The following is a 23,436-nucleotide window of genomic DNA, read 5'->3' on the forward strand; positions in this document are numbered from 1 at the left end:
ATTCTCTAAAGTCTTTTCTTCGAGATCACTTTCGAATAAAAGATCTTGGTGATTTAAAATATTTTTTGGGTATTGAGGTTTCTCGATCTCAACGTGGGATTTATATTTCACAACGAAAGTATGCACTAGAGATCCTCAAGGATTATGGTTTTCTGGGAGCACGGCCGATTGCTTTCCCTATGGATGATACAAAATTATCTGATCAAGGAGAACTTCTCAAGGATCCTGAAAAGTATCGGCGATTAATAGGACGATTAATCTACCTCACCATCACTCGGCCGGATATCACATATTCTGTGCATGTTTTGAGTCGGTTTATGCACGAGCCACGTGTACCTCATATGGATGCTGCGCTTCGCGTTGTTCGTTATTTGAAGTCTACTCCAGGACAAGGTTTATTATTCCGTTCTGACAACCAAACCAAGTTAGTTGCATTTTGTGACTCTGACTGGGCAGGTTGTCCTATCACTCGTCGTTCAACTTCTGGGTATTGTGTTTTCTTAGGCAATTCTTTGATTTCGTGGCGGACGAAGCGGCAGAAAACTGTTTCACTTTCTTCAGCTGAGGCGGAATATAGGGCTATGGCCGGTGCTTGTTGTGAGTTAGTTTGGCTTCGTTATTTGTTAAAGGACTTGAACATTCCTTTGGATGGCCCTTCTGCATTATTTTGTGATAATCAAGCAGCATTACATATAGCCGCTAATCCTGTTTTTCATGAGCGGACTCGTCACATTGAGATGGATTGTCACTTTATACGAGATAAGATTGCGGATGGCACTGTCACAACCAAGTATGTTGGTACGGCACACCAGTTGGCGGATTTATTCACCAAGCCTCTCGGGAAGGACAAGTTTTCGACTATGTTGTGCAAGTTGGGAGTTCTTGACATCCACTCTCCAACTTGAGGGGGAGTGTTAGACAATAGAATCCTAATTGGAGTCTAGATATGATTGTAATCCTAATTGTAGGAGTATCCTGTAGGGATAATACCTTGTTGAGCAAGGAATGTAATTGTATATATTTTCATATTTACGTATCAATGAAATATACTTTCAGCCACACACATTCTTTTTCTACGGCCACCACCATCTCTCACCACTCCAGCGAATATTCCAACCACCAACTGTCACAACGCTCACCCAGAAACGCCCAGGCGACTCCGGCTAATATTCCAACCACCAGCTACCACCAGCCTCACCCATAAATGCTCAGGACGCCCAGGCCAAGGCCTGTCACTGCACAATGGTTGTTGCCATTGTTCATCGTCGACGATTTTCCAACAAGACTCATCACACTCGACATGTAAGCTCTCATATCACTCCATCTCATTTTTCTTTTTTGACTTCTGGCTCGGATTCGACTTGATGTGGGTCTATAACCCACATCCGTGAGCCCCAACCTAGAGGCATAACCTCCCTCTTCTTCTCCATTTGCTACAGGGAACCTCACGAGAGGATCGCTTGAGTGAGTATGCATATAAAACATTTTCTTGTTTGGTTAATTATGCACCATTCCTATTATGTCATATCTTTCCCCTTCCATGGTGTTCATGGTCAAGAGTCATTTCCTATCCTTCTCCTCCTCAGAATTCAATCCCATTTTCCTGTACACTGTCCATATGTTACATCCTTTATCCTGTCGTTTTTTCTTATAAAACATTGTTCAGAAACTGAGAAATACAAGCATTGATTGATGATGTTCTTTCTTGTTGGAGTTAATAATTCATAGTTTAAAAAGAGAAAGGCTTTTGAAAATAAAATTAAAATGGGGTTTAATTTGAATTATGTTGCTAAGAATTTAATTAGGTGCAGAAAGGTTGGTAATCAATATATATATAATGCGCAAAGAATCATCCATCCCAAGAAATATGTGCACAAGCTTTAAAACCCCTCTTCGTGTCTACAAGCAAACTCTTGCTAAACTTGCAACCCCTCTTATTAAGATATATGATTTAAACTTTACACTCTATTTGATCGATAACAATGAAAAAGTTAATGGATGATTCATAACAAAGAAAAATTAAGTGATCCTTGCATACATGAATGCGTTAAAGAAGAATTATTACTTCTGTTTCAAAAACTTTACTCTCTATCATCACCTGTGCTTCGAACTCGGCCCTGACGACGAACTCCAGCGAAATACCGTCGAGTTCGAAGTTGGTGGGTGTTCCCAACACATCAAGTCTCTCTCTCTATGTCTCTATGATAGATTGGGTAGATTGTTGAACTCAATCTCGAGCTCTAACCCTTGCATGCATGTTTATACTCTTTTCCCCAATTTTCGGCGAAGGACCGCAGCTTTCAGGCCATTTTCCGGCCATCTCCGATCACTTTTTGAACTCCAAACAGGTACAACCTTATTCTACACTTTCCTAGCTTCGTTTCGGTATATTATGGGTAATTTTTGGTTATGAAACGACTGTGAACGGAGGGTTTGAAATTGAATCCTCCCCAGATTTTCCGACGAAAATCTGCAGAAAAGAAAGGAAAAAAAAAGAGAGCCCAAAACCCGAACCGGCCCAAAGCCCATGACCCATTAACCCTAAACCGGATCTGACCGGATCCACGAACCAGCCCATTTTCTTTAAAAAAAAAGAGGGGCCTAAGCCCAAACTCGGCCCAAACCTTTGGGCCTTTGTTCCAGCCCAGGCCCATTTATGAAATTAAGGGAATATTCTTTTTGGAATATTTCGTTAACTCCCAGCTAACTTCCCGAGTCCATTTTTGACATCCATTTAGTAAAATTCGTAAGTTTTAACGTAATTGACCGCCTGAGCGTCACAGTTGACTTTTAGGGTTGATCGTTAACTTTTTACAAAATTCACCCGGGACCCTTCTTAGCGTATTTCGATGTGCTGATTCCAAATTCGCTATCTGTTTTTCCAAATTTAATCATTTTAGTTGAGTATTACTAACGGGACCTAATATTATGCTTAGGTGCGATTATTATTGAAGACTCCAACTTTCTTAGCTCGAAAGGACGTGACATCACAAGTATCTGTGAGTGGGTCTTTTGTTTTTATGTATATATGTGTGTGTGTGTGTGATTTTCCAACAACTGCTTTTATATATTATGATGTGACATGCCATGTTTAGCTTTACAAATAGATTTTTCGTACATTTTATGTTTTTAATATTATTTGTGAGCATAAACTGTGGCATGACATCCTTGCGTTTTACCTGCTCATTATTACATGTTTGCACGGTATCTCTTAGTTATTTGTATTGTTCTGGGCCAAGGACTAGCTTCACGTGTAGTTCACATGCACCGTTTGCATTCGTTTTGGATCTAGAGTTAGGTGTCATCCTGTCATTTTGTATGATGTGTTGGACTTGCATGTGATGCGACTAGCGTAGCTCACTTGATGTAGTACTAGAATGTAAAACATACACCCAACCTGTTTCATTGTTTGAAATCTTTGCAATGGACTTGTGTGCCTACATAAATTAATGAGTATTGTTTTCTTGTGATATCGATTTGAGATTTAATGTGGAGATATCTTGTCAGTGTACCCTACATCTTTTCACTCACTTTTGAGGCAGGGTACCGTATTAAATACTAATATTATATTATTTTTGGGAAACCATATACTTGTTTTACGGCGATGAGTTACACTTTTCGAAAAGGTTTTACAAAACTTTATTTTCAGGCCTACTCACCCTTACTTTTCATCCCTCCAGGATGTTAGTGGCAGAGGTTTCATGATGACGAGGATTGTTGGCAAAAGCTATTATGTACAAGACTTCTCTTTTTGGTATAAAAGTCATTCCTCTTCTTTTACTGCAATTTATCTATGCTTTAACATCACTTGTGTGATATGAGTTCAAGCCAGCTCACATCGCACTCTAAATTAGTCACTTTTAGATTTTATTTTATTCACTTTTTCCACATCACTACACTTTATGGCTTCGTCACATTCCAGGTGTCGGCCAGCACATCGTGATTCTGATATCCAGGTGGACATTCCAGGTTAGGGTATGTCATCCTACATTTGCTTGATCTTAGACTACATATGCATTGACCCCTTCATGATATGGTTTGTCCATTTTTAGTAAGTTGAAACTGAATTATTTGTTTCAATTCACCTTTTTGGGTGCTTGCTAATAATTGAAGTATGGGATATTGAACAAGTGGGAAGATAGAGAATGCAATGAATACTTTTCTGTTTAATTTTTCCATGAAAGTGTTGAGTTTTCATGTTATTATCTGTTGGTTTAAATTCCCTTAGTCGGCAACAAGCCTTAAAGTGCTCTTGTTCAAAAACAAAAATAACCTGATTGTTGCCAAGATTCCTGTTGGCTTCTAGCCAACGATGAAGGCATACCTCACTTTGGACATATTGAGCCCCTTCACCATCTTGGATTGTAGTATCCTCGATGGTTATGATCCAAATCGTTTGGAAACCTCCCAGCTCATGTACTACAACATGTCCATCTGCATTCAACCCATCCACCAGTCATTTTCTTTTGATTGGTGTTGGTTCCAATTTGAATCGGCTCATGGTTTTGATGTTTTTTATTTATTCGCCTCCAACATGTCTGACGGCCGTAAGGCCCTCGTCCCTTTCGGTTGCATCAATGAGTACTCCCCTTCATCTGGAAAAAATAACATTGTTCATGTTACTGGAGTTCTTGGTCTTGGCAAAGGCCATCCTTCGAACTTCCTCACCCAATCAACCTTGGAAAAATTCTCCTTCTCAATTTCACTTCATGAGCTACCTGCTACCTCTACAACCGCCTCCACCAAAGACTTTGATCCATCGTTGGCCTTCGGCCCCTATGCCACAATGCCCACCAACGGTACCGTTCGTGTTCAAAGCACAACAATATTGAGGGAGCAACATGCAGCAGGAGGAGCACCCATTAGAGACTGCTATTACTTAAATCTTACCAGCATTATTATCGGAGAATATATGGTCCAAGGAATAGACCCAAAGTTGTTTTGGCCGCCATCTCACGGCGGCAGTGGATTCGTCATCCACATTTCCAGCTCTTAAATTGTGATGCTAGCCTCGGTTTATGACGCATTTCGCGTAGTAGTGGTCGATCTAGTGAAAGTATTGTACGGGCTGGACCCGATGGAGCCACTGGCAGGATATGACGTGTGATTCAACACCACAAATCTAACGGCAGTGGCGAACGCAACCCCCTTTTCACACCTTCAATAGTTCTTGAATTTGAAGGCGGAGTGGCCCACCTAAAGCTCCTGGATGGAGTACCGTTCCAAGAGGTGCCAGATTTCGGCGAACGGTACTACTTCTGCATGTTGGTGGTGGCGGGGGATGAATGCGGTGGGCAAAAACTGAGCTTTGTGAGGTTGTTGGACCAGATTGGCTACAAATTTCTTTATGATCTCTCTACCTCGCAACTATCGTTTACAACCGGATAGTGATGATTTGAAACGAACACATGCAGATGTCGCGACTGTCGTTTTAAACTACTACTTTTTCAATGTAAATGGTTTATCATGATGTACTGATTAATTCCCAGATTAATGAGATTAATATCTAAATCTTCTAAAACCTAGCAAATATATTTTTCAAAAAGTCTTTAACTTACACCATAACATAAAATTTCACCATAAGATGAGATTAGACAACTGAGAGGGCGCTCAGTGGACTCCTATTTTAAAAACATAAATTTGCAATTTGGACACTGATACATCATTTTGTATCAAAGAAAAGATAAGCATTGTGTCAGAGAAAAATCATTTTTGTATCAGTGTCCAAATTGCAAATTTACGTTTTTTAAAAAGAAGTCCACTGAGCGCCCTTCTTATAGTGAAATTTTATGTTATGGTGAAATTTAAAGACTTTTTGAGACATATATTTGCTAGATTTTAGAAGATTTAGATATTAATCTCATTAATCTGGGAATTAATCAGTACATAACCTTAACCTTACGGCCAAGAATGTGTCGTTGCATTCCTCTGTTGCGAAATACAGAGCTTCTGTATGGGATAACCCTCTTCACGGAAACTTATTGTCCAGCTTTACTAAAGTTGGAAATTAATATAGATTTGATCTTTTTTGTTTGGAAGAGGATGTAAACTTCTGTTGTTCTAATATCGATATCATCCTCGGACCTCGGTCACATTAAAAGAATAAAGACATAGAAGCTGTTATGCTTAATCTTTTGTTTACTGTTGTGAAATTTTCTTATCTACTCTCTTTAACTTGGGATAAATTTAGGTTATCGCCTCAGACAACCTACGCGTTTTTTAATGAAACATTCTTGATATTGTTCACTTTTAACGTTAAGGACATTTTTAAAATTACTCATGGTACTATTCACTTACAACATCTTTTTGTCTTTTTGATTAAACCTCAAAGTTTTCAAGTCATTTTCATTAGTTTTCCCATAAAAAAAATAAAAAAATGTAAAACCCAAAACAAACATCGTATTGGGCTGGATTTTTATAAAATTCATGCTAATTTTATGTTTCTAACTAAGTTTCTATTAGCTTTTTATGACTTTATGATCTGAATTAGAAAAATAATAATAACAGCCAAATATTTGATTGCTTGTCATGCTCGCTTGATTGTTTTACAAAGTATTATACTATATTATGTATTGAAAACTATTATTAGCATCCTAAAAATTTCATTTTACACTCTTTATAAGTAAAATTTTTCTTTTTATTTATAGAAAGTTTAGAGAGCAAACTAATATTTTGAAGTGCCAATAACAATACACACACACATATATATATATATATATGTGTGTGTGTGTGTCATGCTAGAATTTTAGCCAGTGAACACCATTCCCATTGGTGTGGATTAGGAAGAATAGGCACCGACTTGGGTGGCAACTATCAATGGTCACCATGCAGCCACTCAATGGCAGTACATGGCCTATGTAGGTGTCTCCATTGTGACAAAAACGACATTTCCACATTGGCATGTAAATGAATAGTACTACTAAATCATATATTCAATCTTCGAATTATTATTAGTACTCCAAAAATCTCATTTTTACATTCTAACTTTTTTATAATTAGAAAGAAAAATAACTTATAAAAATTATAAAATGAGATTTTTAGAGTTAATAAGTATTGTGTAAGAGAAAAGATAAGTACTGTGTCAGAGAAAAATCATTTTTGTATCAGTGTCCAAATTGCTAATTTACGTTTTAAAAAAAGGAGTCCATTGAGCACCCTCTTAGTTGTCTAATCCCATCTTATGGTGAAATTTTATGTTACGGTGAAATTTAAAGACTTTTTGAAACATATATTTGCTAGATTTTAGAAGATTTAGATATTAATCTCATTAATCTGGGAATTAATCAGTACATCATGATAAACCATTTACATTGAAAAATTAGTAGTTTAAAATGACAGTTGCGACAGCTGCATGTGTTCGTTTCAAATCATCACTATCCGGTTGTAAACGATAGTCGCGAGGTAGAGAGATCATAAAGAAATTTGTAGCAAATCTGGTCCAACAACCCCTCAAAGCTCGGTTTTTGCCCACCGCATTCATCCCCCGCCACCACCAACATGCATGAGTAGTACTGTTCGCCGAAATCCGGCATCTCTTGGAACGGTACTCCATCTAGGAGCTTTAGGTGGGCCACTCCGCCTTCAAATTCAAGAACCATTGAAGGCGTGAAAAGGGTGTCGTGTTCGCCACTGCCGCCGGATTTGTGGTGTTGAATCACACGTCATATCCTGCCAGTGGCTCCATCAGGTCCAACTCGTACAATACTTTCACTAGATCGACCACTACTACTCGAAATGCGTCATAAGCCGAGGCTGGCATCACAATTTAAGAGCTGGAAGTGTGGATGACGAATCCATTACCACCGCGAGATGGCAGCCAAAACAACTTTGGGTCTATTCTTTGGACCATATATTCTCCGACAATAATGTCGGTGTTTGCTCTCTAAATCCACCATGGGGCCTTGCGGGCAAGTCGGGGATTTACTACACATACGAGATTGGTGGGTGCGGGCGTGCCACTACTAGATGCCGCTAGTAGACGGGTTTTGAATGATTGAGGTTACGCCTGAGTTTGACTTCGAACCAAGAGATTGTGCCATTGAGTGGGAGTTGCTCAAATTAAGGTTCTTTGTTTGCTTTGAAAATAAGGACTTTACTTATATGGAGAGATAGAACAATATGTAAATGACAATGTTGCTTGGAAATATAAATGACAGAGGAAAGTGACTAATATTGCAGATTGCTTGTAATTTATATGACTGGAAATGAGTACATAAAAGCTACAAATGAGATCGATACCGCAAGTGAGCAGCAGAGCTAATAAACTAGATAAAAGAAGGCTTTTGGCAAATCTGGTTTGAGTAGAGTTTGTGCTTTTGTTTGTTTGTTTGAGTGTCCATAATCCTTGTGCATCTGCTCCTTTTTATAGAGGTCTGGAGGAAACCCTCCTGCTAAGGTTTTGTACTTGCCCGAAAGAAGCTTGGGCATCTTGCATTTCCTTACTTGGGTAGCTTGCATTGTTTTTGCCAACTTGCATGTAGAAACAATATTAAAAGGGGAATTTGCATCTTCACCACATGTTTTTAGCACATGTTCACTTGTAATAAACTAACATTTAAAAGAAGCAAGTTGGCTTCTTTCACATTTCTTTGCATCCGCACCCGTATGTTGCCTTCCAACCCATTTGCAAGGATGCATGTATCTTGATTAAACAATGCTTGACAAATCTCCACCACCAAAACAAATTGGAAGAACAATATTATAGTGTCCAACCCCTCTACTTGCATCTAAATATCTTTCCAAGTTAGCTTTCTTGCATATTAATCCTCCAAATGCCATATTTTACCCAAATTGCCCAAATAAGTAAAAATGGGTATATTTTGAGTGCAAACAGCCGGTAAGATTTAAGTAATAGTAGTCTCTGATGGGTGCTCCTCCTACTGCATGCTGCTCCCTCAATATTGTTGTGCTTTGGACACGAACGGTACCGTTGGTGGGCATTGTGGCATAGGGGCCGAAGGCCAACGATGGATCAAAGTCGTTGGCGGAGGCGGCGGTAGAGGCAACAGGTAGCTCGTGAAGCGGAATTGAGAAGGAGAATTTTTCCAAGGTTGATTGGATGAGGAAGTTGGAAGGGTGGCCTTGGCCAAGGCCAATAACTCCAGTAACAGGAACAATGTTATTTTTTCCAGAGGAGGGGGAGTACTCATTGATGCAACCGAAAGGGACGAGGGCCTTACGGCCGTCAGACATGTTGGAGGCGAGTAAATAAAAAACATAAAACCCATGAGCCGATTCAAATTGGAACCAACACCAATCAGAAGAAAATGACTGGTGGAGGGGTGGAATGCAGATGGAGTTGTTGTAGTACAAGAGTTGGCAGGTTTCCGAACGATTTGGATCATAACCATCGATGATACTACAATCCAAGATGGTGAAGGGGCTCAATGTGTCCAACGTGAGGTATGCTTTCACCGTTGGCTGGAAGCCAACATGAATCTTGACAACAATCATGTTATTTTTGTTTTTGAACATGGGGCAATTTAAGGCTTGTTGCCGGCTGAGGGCTTGCCAGTACAAGCAAGAGGATGGTTATCATCAGGTTGAGGGAAAAAAAAGGAAGACGACATCTTTGTTTTCTGTTGTTAAGGAATACTGCAATCCAAGATGGTGAAGGGGCTCTTTGTTTTCTGGCAGCACAACATAAAATTCTGGTGCCCCTTCCGGGGGAATTTATACCAATAGATGTTTGCCCAATTGTTCGGTTTCCCCTACTTTTTTTTTTTTTTACAGAAGAATATTTTATTGCCTACTTGTTCGGTATCCCAAACTTGAGTAATTAGCAAGCGTCCAAAGTAAATTGAAACAAGTAATTCACTTTCAACTTCCTAAAAGGGGACAAACCATATCATTAAGCAGGTGGTTAATATTGAGGAGAAATAGTAGGCTTGGCTGTTTAGGTATGTAACTAGCAAATGATGCACGTGAGATGCTACGGGGATTGAAAACCGTACAAAAAAATTATATATAGTCGTATTTATTTACAAAAAATAATACTTAATATGTACATATATACTATTTACATACAAAAGATTTAATAATCCTATTTACGTACGAAAACTGCGGTTTAACAGTTTGAAAACTTAGATTAAAGTCTACTTTCATATATAACGTCGTCAGTTGAGCTCGTTTTGCTTACCTTATAGTCGTCAGTTGGGGCCTTTTTTAAGACAACTTCAATTCTTGTGCCCTTATTGCCCTCCCTCCCTCCATGATTTGACCAACAGAGACCGATTGTCATTGGAGGTTGCCCTAGACCTGGAGGGTTTGGTTTGTAAATTCAGTTTCAATACTGTGGATGTAAGTAAATAACTCTTATGCTTTACTAAGTAATGCCTTCAATGGAATCGATAAATGAAATACCTTATATGTATTGTTTCAGAAGCAAATAAAAATGGCAAGTGCCTGAACTTGCAGACTTCATTAGGCTGAGATTCTTTTCAACTTAATTAATCCACATTGACTTGGTCTTGTGTATGTATATATACACGTATGCTAATGCAAACACCCTAGCTCGTGGTGATGAGAGGGTCGCGGGGATGGTGGCTGTCTGGTTCCGGTTCGTCGGAGTAAAACGGCTCGCCGCTGTCAGCGTTTGCTGTGCAACGAGGAGGGAAAAAGGGACGAGAGAGATACGGGGAAAGAAGAGAGAAAGTGAGGGAGTGCGGTGAGAGAGGTTGAGAGCTGCGGGAAATGGTTGAGAGGTGAGGGAGAGTCTAAGTAGGTAGAGAGGTGGGAAACGGAGTGTCATGGTGGAAATTAAATGTTGAGTGAGCGGGTAGACAGAGAGATGGTGTCGTGTGAGAGACAGAGAGTAGTGGTAATAAACTAATAATGGCATCAGATTGAAGTGATGGGCATAGTATGGTCTGAATATGGGTATTTAAACTCGGAATTGGATTCCATACCGATTTATTTTGTCGAACTTAAAGATTCACACATCTTAGTCATTCATGTATATCATACGGTTAAAAATTACTTAACTTTTTTATTTAAAATTAAATAAAAATAGTATCTAATAAAAATTGACCGTACAATGTACAATGAATAGTTAGGATGTGAAAATCCTTAAAGTTCCGACAAAATGAAACCAAAGAGTATCATTTTCCTTTAAACTCAACATTAAAAAGTTGAATTAAGGTCAACTTGTCGTTTTTGGCCATGGGGACCATGCACCCCAACCAAGTTAACCATTAAGTAGTAAGGGTGAATTTCACACACTTGTCTTTAGCTTTAGTTATTAGGTCGAATAAATCAAACAAAATCGATGAATATAATTAAATATGAATGTATAACAAGTTTAAAAAAAATATTTTTATCATTTCTCAATACATGTATATAACTGTTCATTTGAACAATATATTCCAGTTGCCTGCATGCCAATTCGTCTTTGACTAGGTAAATTTGCACTTGATGAAAACTCTAGCTACCTCCTCACCAAGTAATTCCTTTACTGGATATACGAAATATCATCCATATGTTGTAAAGTGAATTAAAATGGAAAATGCAGCAAGCTTTGAACTTGCATACTTGATTATGCTGCTTACTCCTACTGATACAGATAATTCAATAGTACATTGATGACTGAAAAAAATATTAAAGTGGAGATGGAGATATATATATAAATATATATGGATGGGACTCTAAACCTATATAATTATAATTTGGGGCTTTTTTTTTTAAACAGAACTTCAATTGTTGTGCCCTTATTGCCCTCCCTCCCTCCTTCTGATTTGACCAACAGAGACCAAGTGTCATTGGAGGTTGCCCTAGACCTGGAGGGTTTGGTTTGTAAATAACTCTTATGCTTTTACTAAGTAATGCCTTTAATGGAATCGACAAATGAAATACCTTATATGTATTGTTTCAGAAGCAAATAAAAATGGCAAATGCCTGAACTTGCAGACTTCATTAGGCTGAGGTTCTTTGCAACTTAATTAATCCACATTTACTTGGTCTTGTGTATGTGTGTGTGTGTGTGTATGCATGCTAATGCAAACATCCTAGCTAATGCTATATATGCATGCTAATGCAAAATATATGCAGTTCCACGCAATCACGTAATCTTAAAAAATGGATGTCCTATAATCATACCTATTAGAGAGAAAAACAAAACCCTTATAATTAACCCAATGCAATTGGGTTATGGAACACCACTACCACATGCTAATGCTATTTCTGTTTCATCTATATGAATTATTGGGTTAGGTAGAGGAAAAAAGTAAGTTGAAATTAACCTCACAATAATTAAGAGTGCAAGTCCAAATTCCTTTGCTGGCATTTGCCATTTTAATTAGCTAGCTAGGTTCAAAAAACAGATGGATGATATTTCATATTTCTAGTAAAGGCAATACTTAGTGAGGATGCATGGCGAACCACATACAAACAGCCATCCAAATAGAGGATCCGCATATAGAAGTTTGCAGATGGGATACATGCATACACATACAATACCATATGGGATGCACATATATCTAACTAGCTAGAAGAATATCCATGGACAAATTATCTATTATTATTCAATAAAAAGATGAGCATGGGAAAATATTAGGCGAAAGTCCCTAAAAACTTCAAATTGGGGCCATTTAAAAAAAAAAGCTTCAATTGGGTTTAATTGATAAAATTTAGGGGGCTTTATAGCAAAATCCCTTTAAATTTTAGTATACATACCAGTAGATGTAGAAGCAGCAATCTTGAAGTTGAACGAAACATGGCATCCACGTCCACTACTCTCATACTCTTAACATTCACCTTTCCAATGCCAACCCTTCACCATGACAATCAAACACCACCCGATGCCGACACCCTCCTCCGCAACAATCCCATCACTTCTTCCATTTCATCCCCACTGACTACAGTGAGTGGTCCTTAGGTGATCGTGAAATTTTTTTACCGGTTTTTACCATGCGGAGGTCTACATTGGTAACCCACCGATGAAGGCCAATTTGGCTATAGACACGGACCTGTTTGGTTCCAGACGGCTCAGTACGTCCAATACTTTAATATCACCTACCCTCGTTTCGATCCAAACAAATTCTCCACCGTTTGCCCTATGCCTTCTTCCAAACACCCTCTATGTGTCCCATATGAGCTCCAACCTAAAGGAGTCTATTGTGAGTATGACATAGGATACGTCAGTGTTCAATACACTGGCGGCTACTAGGGCATCAACATCTTCACGTTCAACACTGCTACAACAGAACATCGAGAAGCCATCACGTCACGTTTGGCTTTGGGCTCTTCAACAAAATTCTGGACTTTGCAGACCACGACCGCCACCCCAATATCATGGCCGGGGTTCTCAGAATAGGAAAGTCTCACCCCTCCAGCTTTCTATTGCATGCTCCGTCCAATCACACAAATGAAGTTCTCGTACTGCTTGCCGAGGAGAATCGGAGATGAGGCCGCCCTGCATTTCAGCATTGATGTGGAGCTCCGTCATCATGCCCACGTGCAAACAATCCCAATCCTCGGTCCGACAATGATTTTTACTACGTCAACATGACAGGAATTAGTGTGGCTGGATCAGTTCTTCCAATAGACCTGGCGTTGTTCGGTTATGACAGCATGGGAATTACCATTGATTTGGGGAAGAGCGGTAGACTATGTTTATTAGCCCAGTGTATAAGATCGTGAAAGAGTCAATCATTGCCTACTTTGAGGAAGAGCGGTAGCTACATCCCTTGGTCAACAAGAGTAGGTCCTAGATGGACCTTTGCTATGACCTCAGAGGGGTCAAGAAGGCTGTTCGAGGAAAGCTCTGTCCGTGGCTTTTCACTTTGATGGCCAAGTAAATCTTCAGCTCATCGAATCTTTGACGTTCTATGCATTCCATGACCTTGGAGAGTACTACTTGATTGACGAAGACAAAGAAGTCGGAGGGAACATCCTCGGAGCATACCAACAATTGAACAATAGGTTCCTCTACGATGTTGGTGCGAAGAAACTATATTTTGCTCCAGAGGTTTATTGAAGGAATTCAAATAGCTAAATAAAACGAGCAAGTAGAAGTAGCTAGATAGAAGCCTAGCCTAGATCAGTTCAATATTATGAATTAGTGGTTCATGTCCAACGGGAGAAATTCTATGTCCGAATGTCGATCACCTTTACACAACAAACACATAAGTAAAGATATGTACTTGGGTGCGCTTTTGTGCCTAGCTAGCCTCATTCGTGCATGTGGACATGATGATAGAGCTCCGCATTGATGCTGAAATGCAGGGCGGCCTCATCTCCGATTCTCCTCGGCAAGCAGTATGAGAACTTCATTTGTGTGATTGGACTGAGCATGCAATAGAAAACTGGAGGGGTGGGACTTTCCTATTCTAAGAACCCCGGCCATGATATTGGGGTGGCGGTCGTGATCTGCAAAGTCCAGAATTTTGTTGAACAGGCCAAGGCCAAACGTGACGTCGATGGCTTCTCGATGTTCTGCTGCAGCAGTATTGTTGAACGTGAAGATGTTGATGCCCCAGTACCCGTCGGTGTATTGAGCACCGGCGTATCCTATGTCATACTCATAATAGGCTCCCTTAGGTTGAAGCTCATATGGGACACATAGAGGGTGTTGGAAGAAGGCATAGAGCAAAATGTGGAGAATTTGTTTGGATCAAAACGAGGGTAGGTGATATTAAAGCATTGGACGTATTGAGCCGTTTGGAACCAAATAGGACCACTGCCCGTGTCTTTGGCCTTCACCGGTGGGTTACCAATGTAGACCTCTGCCTAGTAAAAATCGAAAAACTCTTTTCACGGTCACCTAAGGACAACTCACGGTAGTCAACTTACTTCTCCTCTACCTAATTCAATAATTCATATAGATGAAGGAGAAATAGCATTAGTATGTGGTAGTAGTATTTCATAATCCGATTGCATTGGGTTATTAAGGGTTTTTTTTCTCCCTCTCTAATATGTATGATTATAGGACATCCATTTTTTAAGATTACGTGCTTGGGTGGAACTGCACATATTTTGCATTAGCATCCATATATAACTCCTTAGCTAGGATGTTTGCATTAGCATGTGCAAATTCATCTAGTCAAAGACGAATTGGCATGCGGGCAGTTGTAATATATTGTTAAAATGAACAATTATATACATGTATTAATAAATGATAAACGCACTTTTTTTAGCTTCGTAAATACATGCTTGTATTTAATCATGTTCATTGATTTCGTTTGATTTATCCAACCCAATGACTAAAAATAAAGACGTGTGAAATTCACCCCTCACTACTTAATGGTTAATTTGGGTAGGGTGCATCGCCATGGCCAAAATAAAGAATACATAGAGGATTGCATTGTGATGATAATTCCGTTCATACACACATGTAATAGCATTAGATCTTAGCTAGAGCATCGATGAACAAAATAATCATTAAAATTCACAAGATGAGACATATATAGGGTTCCATAGAGAAAGAGGAAAAACCGTGGATCGCAAACACCAAAATGCTACTTTTAATTAAAATTGAAGCCAACAAATCATCAACCCTAGCACATCCTTGGAGTTTGCATTACAATTTAAGCCAACAAATCTCTTAGCACATCCTTAGGAGTTTAAGGCTTGTGCCGGCTGAGAGCCAGTCAGCGCAAGCAAGATGATGATGGTTAGCATTAGGTCAGGGAAAAGAGAGGAAGAAGACATCCTTGTTTTCTGTTGGTTTGGTTGTGAGCTAAGGATGAACATTCATGTGCCCCTTACGATCGAACATATACCAACAAACAATAACACGAAAACTCAACACTTTCATGGCAAAATTAAATAGAAAAATAGTTCATTGCACTCTTTGTCTTCCCACTTGTTCGGTATCCCATGCATACTTGAGTCTCCCATACTTTGTGTTATTAGCAAACTCCTAAGAAAGTGACTTAAAACAAATAATTCAATTTCGACTTCCTAAAAGGGGACAAACCATACCATTAAGCAGGTTCTCGGGTTATTATTTTTACTAGATGTAGTATAGGAGGACAAAATAGGCGAACATACATAAAAATGAATTGTTTGGCAAGTGGCCTTTACCAAGGTGGTGGAAATGTATTGAGCCCTTGCATGAAGGCGTGAGTTTAAACCTCGTCGATGGCTAATCTAGCAAAATTTATCGTTTGTCAAAAAAAAAAAAAACATTGTTTGAAGCAGAAGCAATAATAGTGTGAATTTTATTACTATTGAGGAGAAATAAAAGGCTTGGCTGTTTAGGTACATAATGTATACTTATATGCTGATTTCGAGAGTGTAGATAACGAGAAAGGCGGCGAGTTTGCATGGGGAAGGGCAGACAAGTGGACCATGAACACCATTGAATAGTTACAGGCTCACGACTACATACGTGACAACTATATTAACCCTGCCTCATCTTTTCAATCTCACAATCAAAAGAGAAAGTACAGTTAATACATGCAATGTTAAACTTGTAACTATTCCATGGTGTTCATGTTCCACTTGTCTGTCGTTTCCCATGCAAACCACCTTCCTCGCTCTCTTCACTCTCGAAATCAACTCACCCACTTCTTCCCCATTTTCTTTCCTACCCTCAAACGTCATCTCTCTCAAACCTTCTTCAAAGAAAATAATACCAAAACTCTAAAAACCAATGCTTTATTTCATTGGGAAAAATAGAGGACCAGTAATGTAATAACCATCTTGCCAGAGATAAATCATATCTATAACAATTGTCGTGTGTGCACAAACGATCCTCATAAAGGTTTCATAAATCGAGAATTTGTGATGAATCAAAGGATCTATATACTGAGTTGAACACAATTAATATATTAATTCAATTTTACAAGTGATTTTATGGTAATTAACACTTTCTTCTTTTTATGTCACTCTCTTCTACTTGCTCGTTCTTATAGCTAATTATCACATAAGTATCAATTAATCATTTCTTTCCCTTTTCATGGTGTTCATGGCCCAAGAATTCAACCCTCCATTTTTGTACAATTTGTGCCTATGCTACATCCCATACTGGATCATTCTCCATTGTATATATTAATTGTTTCATTTGTACAATCATCTGATCAATTATTTCTCTCTTTTGAAGGTATTCATGTCCCCATAAATAATTACCCGTTAGCCTCTCAAATCCTTTTTTTTTTATCAACATGTAAGGTGAATTCTAAGGTTTCTTATTCAGGTTTTAAAGTGGAAGACGAGGGAGAATGAGCACAGCCCCACCAACAGTTCTTGTTTTCGACCTGAAAAGAATTTAAAATTAAACAACAATCTGTGTTCACCATCTATGAAGTGGACTGACTATCCTTAATCTCCGCTTCCCAGCACCCTTTCTTTTTGCCTTTTTTCAGTAGGAGAATTATGTTCCTACTTGTTGAAGTGTAATAATTGATTTAAAAAGAGCATGGCTTCCAACAATAGAATTAATTATGGGATTAAAATTGAATTCTATTACTATGAATTTAGATGCAGTCTATTGAAAGGTTGGTAATAAAAAATGTGTATATATTGTGCAGAGAATCATTCATGTCAAGGAAAGTGTGCATAAGCTTTCAAACCCTCTTCTAGTATGTACAAGCAAACTCTTGTTAAGCTAGCAAATCCTCGTATGAAGATATATAATTTAAGCTTTACGCTTTATGGATGATCGATAACAATGAAAAGTGACATAATCTGTGCATATATACACGAACGTGAATGTGCTAAAAAAATGAGTATTCGAATGTCAAGTCAAATTAAAAATGGCATCTTGTTTCTTCTTCTCGTCCTTGTTTACATGTAATTAACCTTATCGTTCTTAGTATTATGAACCTAAAATTTTCTAACAAGCATATAAATACATTACGTACCTAAACAGCCAAGCCTTTATTTCTCATCAATAGTAATAAAATTCCCACTATTATTGCTTCTGTTTCAAACAATTCATTCTTATCTATGTTGTTCGCCAATTTTGTCCACCTATACCACATCTAGTAATAATAATAACACAACAACCCGTTTAATGGTATGATTTGTCCCATTTTAGGAAATCGAAACTGAATTATTTGTTTCAAATCACTTTCTTAGGGGCTTGCTAATAACACAAAATATGAAAAACTCAAGTATGTATGGGATATCGAACAAGTGAGAAGACAAAGAGTGCAACGAACTATTTTTCTATTTAATTGTGCCATGAAAGTCTTGAGTTTTCATTTTATTGTTTGTTGGTATATATTCTCTCATAAGGGGCACAAGATTGTTCATCCTTAGCTCATAACCAAATAAACAGAAAACAAATATGTGTTCTTCCTCTCTTTCCCCTAACCTAATGCTAACCATCATCCTTTTGCTTGAGCTAACCGGCTCTCAACCAGCACAAGCCATAAACTCCCAAGGATGTGCTAGGAGATTTGTTGGCTTAAATTGGAATTCAAACTTCAAGGATGTGCTAAGGTTGATGATTTGTTGGCTTCAATTTTAATTAAAAGTAACATTTTGGTGTTTGCAATCAACGGTTTTTCATTTCTCTACAAAACCCTATATATGTCCCATCTCGTGAATTTTAATGATTTTGTTCACTAAAGCTCTAGCTAAAATCAAATGCTATTACGTGTGTGAACAGAATTTTCATCACAATGCAATCCCCTATGCATTCTTTATTTTGACCATGGGGATGCATCCTAACCAAGTTAACCATTACGTAGTGAGGAGTGAATTTCTCACCTGTCTTTATTTTTAGTCATCAGGTTGGATAAATCAAACGTAATCAATGAACATAATTAGATATATAAGCATGTAAAAAGCTAAAAAAAATGTGTTTATCATTTATTAATACATGTATATAATTGTTTATTTTAACAATATATTACAACTGCCTACATGCCAATTCATCTTTGACTAGTTGAATTTGCACTTGATGAAATTCCCTACCCATCTCTTCACCAAGTAATTCCTTTATTAGATATATGAAATATCATCCATCTGTAGTAAAGTGAATTAAAATGGCAAATGCCAACAAGCTTTGAACTTGCATACTTAATTATGCTGATGTTAGTTAACTTGCTCCTCTCTCTTTCTGATTTGACCAACAGAGATCAATAGTCATCCGAGGTTGCCCTAGACCTAGAGGGTTTAGTTTGTAATTTCAATTTCAATACTATGGATAATAAGTAAATAACTCTCATGCTTTTATTAAGTAATGCCCTTAATGGATCGATATATGAAATACCTTGTGTTGTTTCACAGCACATAAAAATGGCAAAAGCCAGCAAACATTGAATACCACTACCGCATGCCAATGCTATTTCTCCTTCATTCATATGAATTACTGAATTAGGTAGAATTTTTTTTTTTTTTGGGATAATTTGAAATAGGTCCAATTTTATAACCTATTTTTGAAACGGGTCCAATTTTTAGTCCAATTGGACCTGTTTCAAAAGACCGTTTTTTTTTTTTATCAAATGATAAATTTGTTAGATTAGGAAACCGACAGGTACAAGGGCAATAATTAAGAGTGCAAGTCCAAATTACTTTGATGGCCATTTGCCATTTTAATTAGCTAGCTAGATTCAAAACAGATGGATGGTTTTTCATATTTCTAGTAAAGGTAATACGTAGTGAGGATGCATGGCGAACCACATACAAACAACCATCCAAATAAGGGATATGCATATATAAGTTTGCATATGGGATACATGCATATACACACAAGACCATAAGGGATGCATATATAGCTAACTACCTAGAAGAATATCAATAGACAAATGGACAAAATATCAATCATTTTCAATAAAAAGATAAGCAATACCCAATACATTCTCTCTTTAAGTAACAAAATAATATGCGCCATACCTGTGTACATTGTATCCACCATATCCATTTACTGTGGGGTTTTATGACGATGTCATAGGTTGGATGGTAATTGGCTGTAAATATTTGGTTTCAATTTTACAATATATTTTTTTTGGGTTGTCATATATTTTTTTAATCTTCGTATTTAATATTTTTTATCTGCAGTTATTTTTTGTAATTAATTAAAGGAGCACAAAATTTATATATTTTATTAATATCACACTATCCTGTCTGACAAAAGTACCGTCTCTTAAACTCTTTTTGCCCGACGGGGAATTTGTTGGATTAATATAGGATTAATATATGTAAGCACTCAAGTTCATTATATCTGACAATGAAGCAGACGGCACGTAGGTATTACGATCTAGTACCACATCACATAAAGCTGGCAATAAGCAAATCACATACAAGTCCTAACAACAAACTTAGAGACAGACTAACATTTAACTCTGGATCCAAAGCAAATATAAACGGTGCATGTGAACATACACATAAGGTTGGTCCTTGGCCAAGACAGTACATATAACTAAGAGATACTGTGCAAACATGTAATAATGAGCAGATAAGATCAAACGATGTTATGCCACATGTTTATGCTCACAAATAATATTGTAACCACAAAATGTAAGAAAAATCTATTTGTAAAACTAAACATAGCATGCCACGTCATAGAATATAAAAGCATTTGCAAGAAAAACCACATATACATATATATACGTAAAAAAAACAAAAAACCCACTTACGTTGCCATGTTGATGAGCCTTTGTCGATCCAAATAAGCTTGTACCTATACCAAGTCACGTTGTCTTTAGCAAAAGTACTTAAACATAAATCACACACAAAACGGACAGATTAACTATAATCTGTCCAAATTTCGCATTTTACAAAGTTGCCCTAAAACTAGAGGTAATTTCAAAAATGCCCCCAATTTCTTTGAATTACCAAACAGCCCTAAAGCTTCAACAATGTTTACAGTTTGGTCCTTGTTGTATAAACAGTACAGCAACATCATTCTTTTCTAAAATTTCCACCAAACAAGCATAATATACTATATGAATTCGAAGTTGGGACAAGAGAAACATAAGTATACCAGAGGGCCTCTAGGTGGCCGGCGAAATCGAGTTTGGCCGGAATCTCACGGGCCCATAAAGGGTTTTCGTCGGGTTTCGTAGCAGCAGTCATGAAATCAAGCATGCAAGGCTAAAACCAGGTCCAGATAGCTTGAAGGCGGAACACAATGTGCCGGGCCTTGTCAGAATAGCAAGGTTTGGTCAGAATCCTTGCCGAAGTTCTCTGCAACTCGCCGGACATGGAATTCGTCAGTGATTCCGTTCAAAACTCACAAGTGCCAAATCAAAGCTCATGCAAGGTTATAAAGTTGATGAACGGAATCGAACGGAGTGATTTCAAGCCTTACCTTGTCGGGAAATCGAGGAGTATCGTCGGAGTTCCTGCTCCGCGTAGGAGTTCCTTAGTTTGAAGGTTTTCCTTTAAAACTTAAGAGTAACAGAGGTTAGAAAAGGATCTGTGGCGATGAGAGGGTCGCGGGGATGGTGGTTGGCCCGTTTGTCGGAGTATAACGGCTCGCCGCTGTCAGTGTTTGCTGTGCAACGAAGAGGGAAAAAGGGACGAGAGAGACAAGGGAAAAGAAGAAAGTTAATGAGGGAGTGGTGTGAGAGAGGTGGGAAAGCGAGAGTGTTATAGTGGAAATTAAAGGACAAGAATTGTACCTCTCTTTTTTTCATGTTCTTCCATATCCTTTTATTTTGTGTGATCGTTAATACATATTAATATTTTATATTATTTTATTTATAAAAATAATAAGATAAAAATAAATAGTAATATAAATATTCACATGACTTACTGTGACCATATAAACAAGAGAACATGGAAAGACTAGGGAAAAAAAAAGGATAGACAATCCTTGTCCGAAATTAAATCCAACAAAGAGAGATGGCGTCGTGTGTAGTAATGATGGCATCAGATTGAAGTGATGGGTGCCAGGATATGATCTGAATATGGGCATTTAAATCGGATTTGGAGCAAGAAGTGGATCTTCCTGATCAAGATACGTGGATTGTTGGATAAAAATTTTATGGTTATAATTATTATAATTTTAAAGAAATTTTCTATTTGTAACTGTTGAATTTTCATTCAACGGTCCATGTGTTTGTCAAATGATTCTCTCCATAAGCTCAGGAGAGGATCCAAATTCATTTAAATCCAACATAAAAAGTTGACCTAAAAATATAAAAAAGTGATCTCACATGGTTTTTTTTTTTTACAATCCGCTTCTCTGCTCTCGCACTTAAAAAGTTGACTTAAAAATATAAAAAAGTTGTTCTCACATGGGTTTTTTTTTAGAACCCGGCTTTTCTATCTTTCCACTTCTCATACATTCTTATTCTCTTATATTTTGTGCAGTCGCGGTTAAGTTACGTCAACATTTTATATTAATATTTTTATAAAGATAATAAGAGAAAAAATAATAATATAAAATATTGATATAATTTAACCGTGATCACATAAATAAAAAGAGATAGAAGTGTATGGGAAGTGAGAGAGCAGAGAAGTCAGGTCCTTGTTTTTATGTCTCTCCACAGATGCCTGGTCCCTGCTGATCTTAATGTTGGGCAATTTGTCTTTGTTGTACAGAAGAGGATCAGGCTCGAGAACAAGGATTATCTGCCCTCCCACTTCTAGTACCCTCTCGTGCCCTCCTGTTTTGTGTGGTCACGGTTAAGCCACGTCAACATTTTATATATTTTTTTATAGAGATAATAAGACAAAAATAAATAGTAATATAAAATATTGACGTAGCTTAACAGTGATCACACAAACAGGAGGGCACTGGAAGGCATCGGAAGTGGGAGAGTATACAATCCTTGTCCTAGTCTCGGTTCAGAGAAGGCTATATTTTAGTGGAAATTAAAGGACAATGATTGTTTGTCCTCCTTGTTTTCATATCCTCCTGTTTAGTGTGATCATTGTTAAGCCACATTAATATTTTATATTATTTTTTTATATAGATAATAGGATAAAAATAAATATTAATATAAAATATTGACGTGTTTTAACCGTGACCACACAGAAAAGCACGAAAACAATAAGGTCAGACAATCCTTGTCCGAAATTAAATCCAACAAAGAGAGATGGCGTCGTGTGAGAGACATAGAGTAATGGTAATGATGGCATCAGATTGAAGTGATCGGTGCCAGGGTATGGTCTGAATATGATCTGAAGTGAGTTAATTTATGTCTATCATTGCCTAGGTACAATTGTGCTACTGAAGAGAGGTATTTTATTGGTACATATTTATGCCAGAGATTCTTTGTTTCTATTCTAACTTTGTTACAAGCAAACGTATAAATCTTTGTAATAGTGTGTGATACGGGTGCAGTTTGGGTTTGGGCCAACCTGATAGTTTGTATCATTTGAAGCCTGTAAAATACTTGAAAGAGACTTTTAGGGCATTAGGGGGGATGGTTAAACGGGGTTGTCTTATCAATTATTCCACGAGAAGAATTCGTTAACCAAATACAAGTAAATCAAAATAGCAGACAACCTTTATTCATAATTTTTTTATTTTGACAAAGTTTGAGACAAGTAAAGCAACACAATTTAGTTACTCAACAAGTATGAAATCAGTAAATA

At 37.7% G+C, this 23,436-nt stretch overlaps 2 long non-coding RNA genes across 2 annotated transcripts; one reads left to right on the forward strand and one right to left on the reverse strand.

The window, feature by feature from the left end:
- The first annotated feature begins 1,081 nt into the window (after nucleotides 1-1,081).
- Nucleotides 1,082-1,701, forward strand: LOC139194932 (uncharacterized). The gene is made up of 2 exons (XR_011579722.1): nucleotides 1,082-1,302; nucleotides 1,440-1,701. It is a non-coding gene; the product is annotated as an uncharacterized lncRNA (long non-coding RNA).
- Nucleotides 1,702-10,128: 8,427 nt separating this feature from the next.
- LOC114824450 (uncharacterized) lies at nucleotides 10,129-10,752 on the reverse strand. The gene is made up of 2 exons (XR_011579723.1): nucleotides 10,363-10,752; nucleotides 10,129-10,257 (listed from the first exon to the last, which is right to left on the reverse strand). It is a non-coding gene; the product is annotated as an uncharacterized lncRNA (long non-coding RNA).
- Between the last annotated feature and the right edge of the window lie 12,684 nt (nucleotides 10,753-23,436).

This window comes from Malus domestica, chromosome 04, assembly GCF_042453785.1.
Source record: "Malus domestica chromosome 04, GDT2T_hap1".
Lineage (NCBI taxonomy): Eukaryota > Viridiplantae > Streptophyta > Magnoliopsida > Rosales > Rosaceae > Malus > Malus domestica.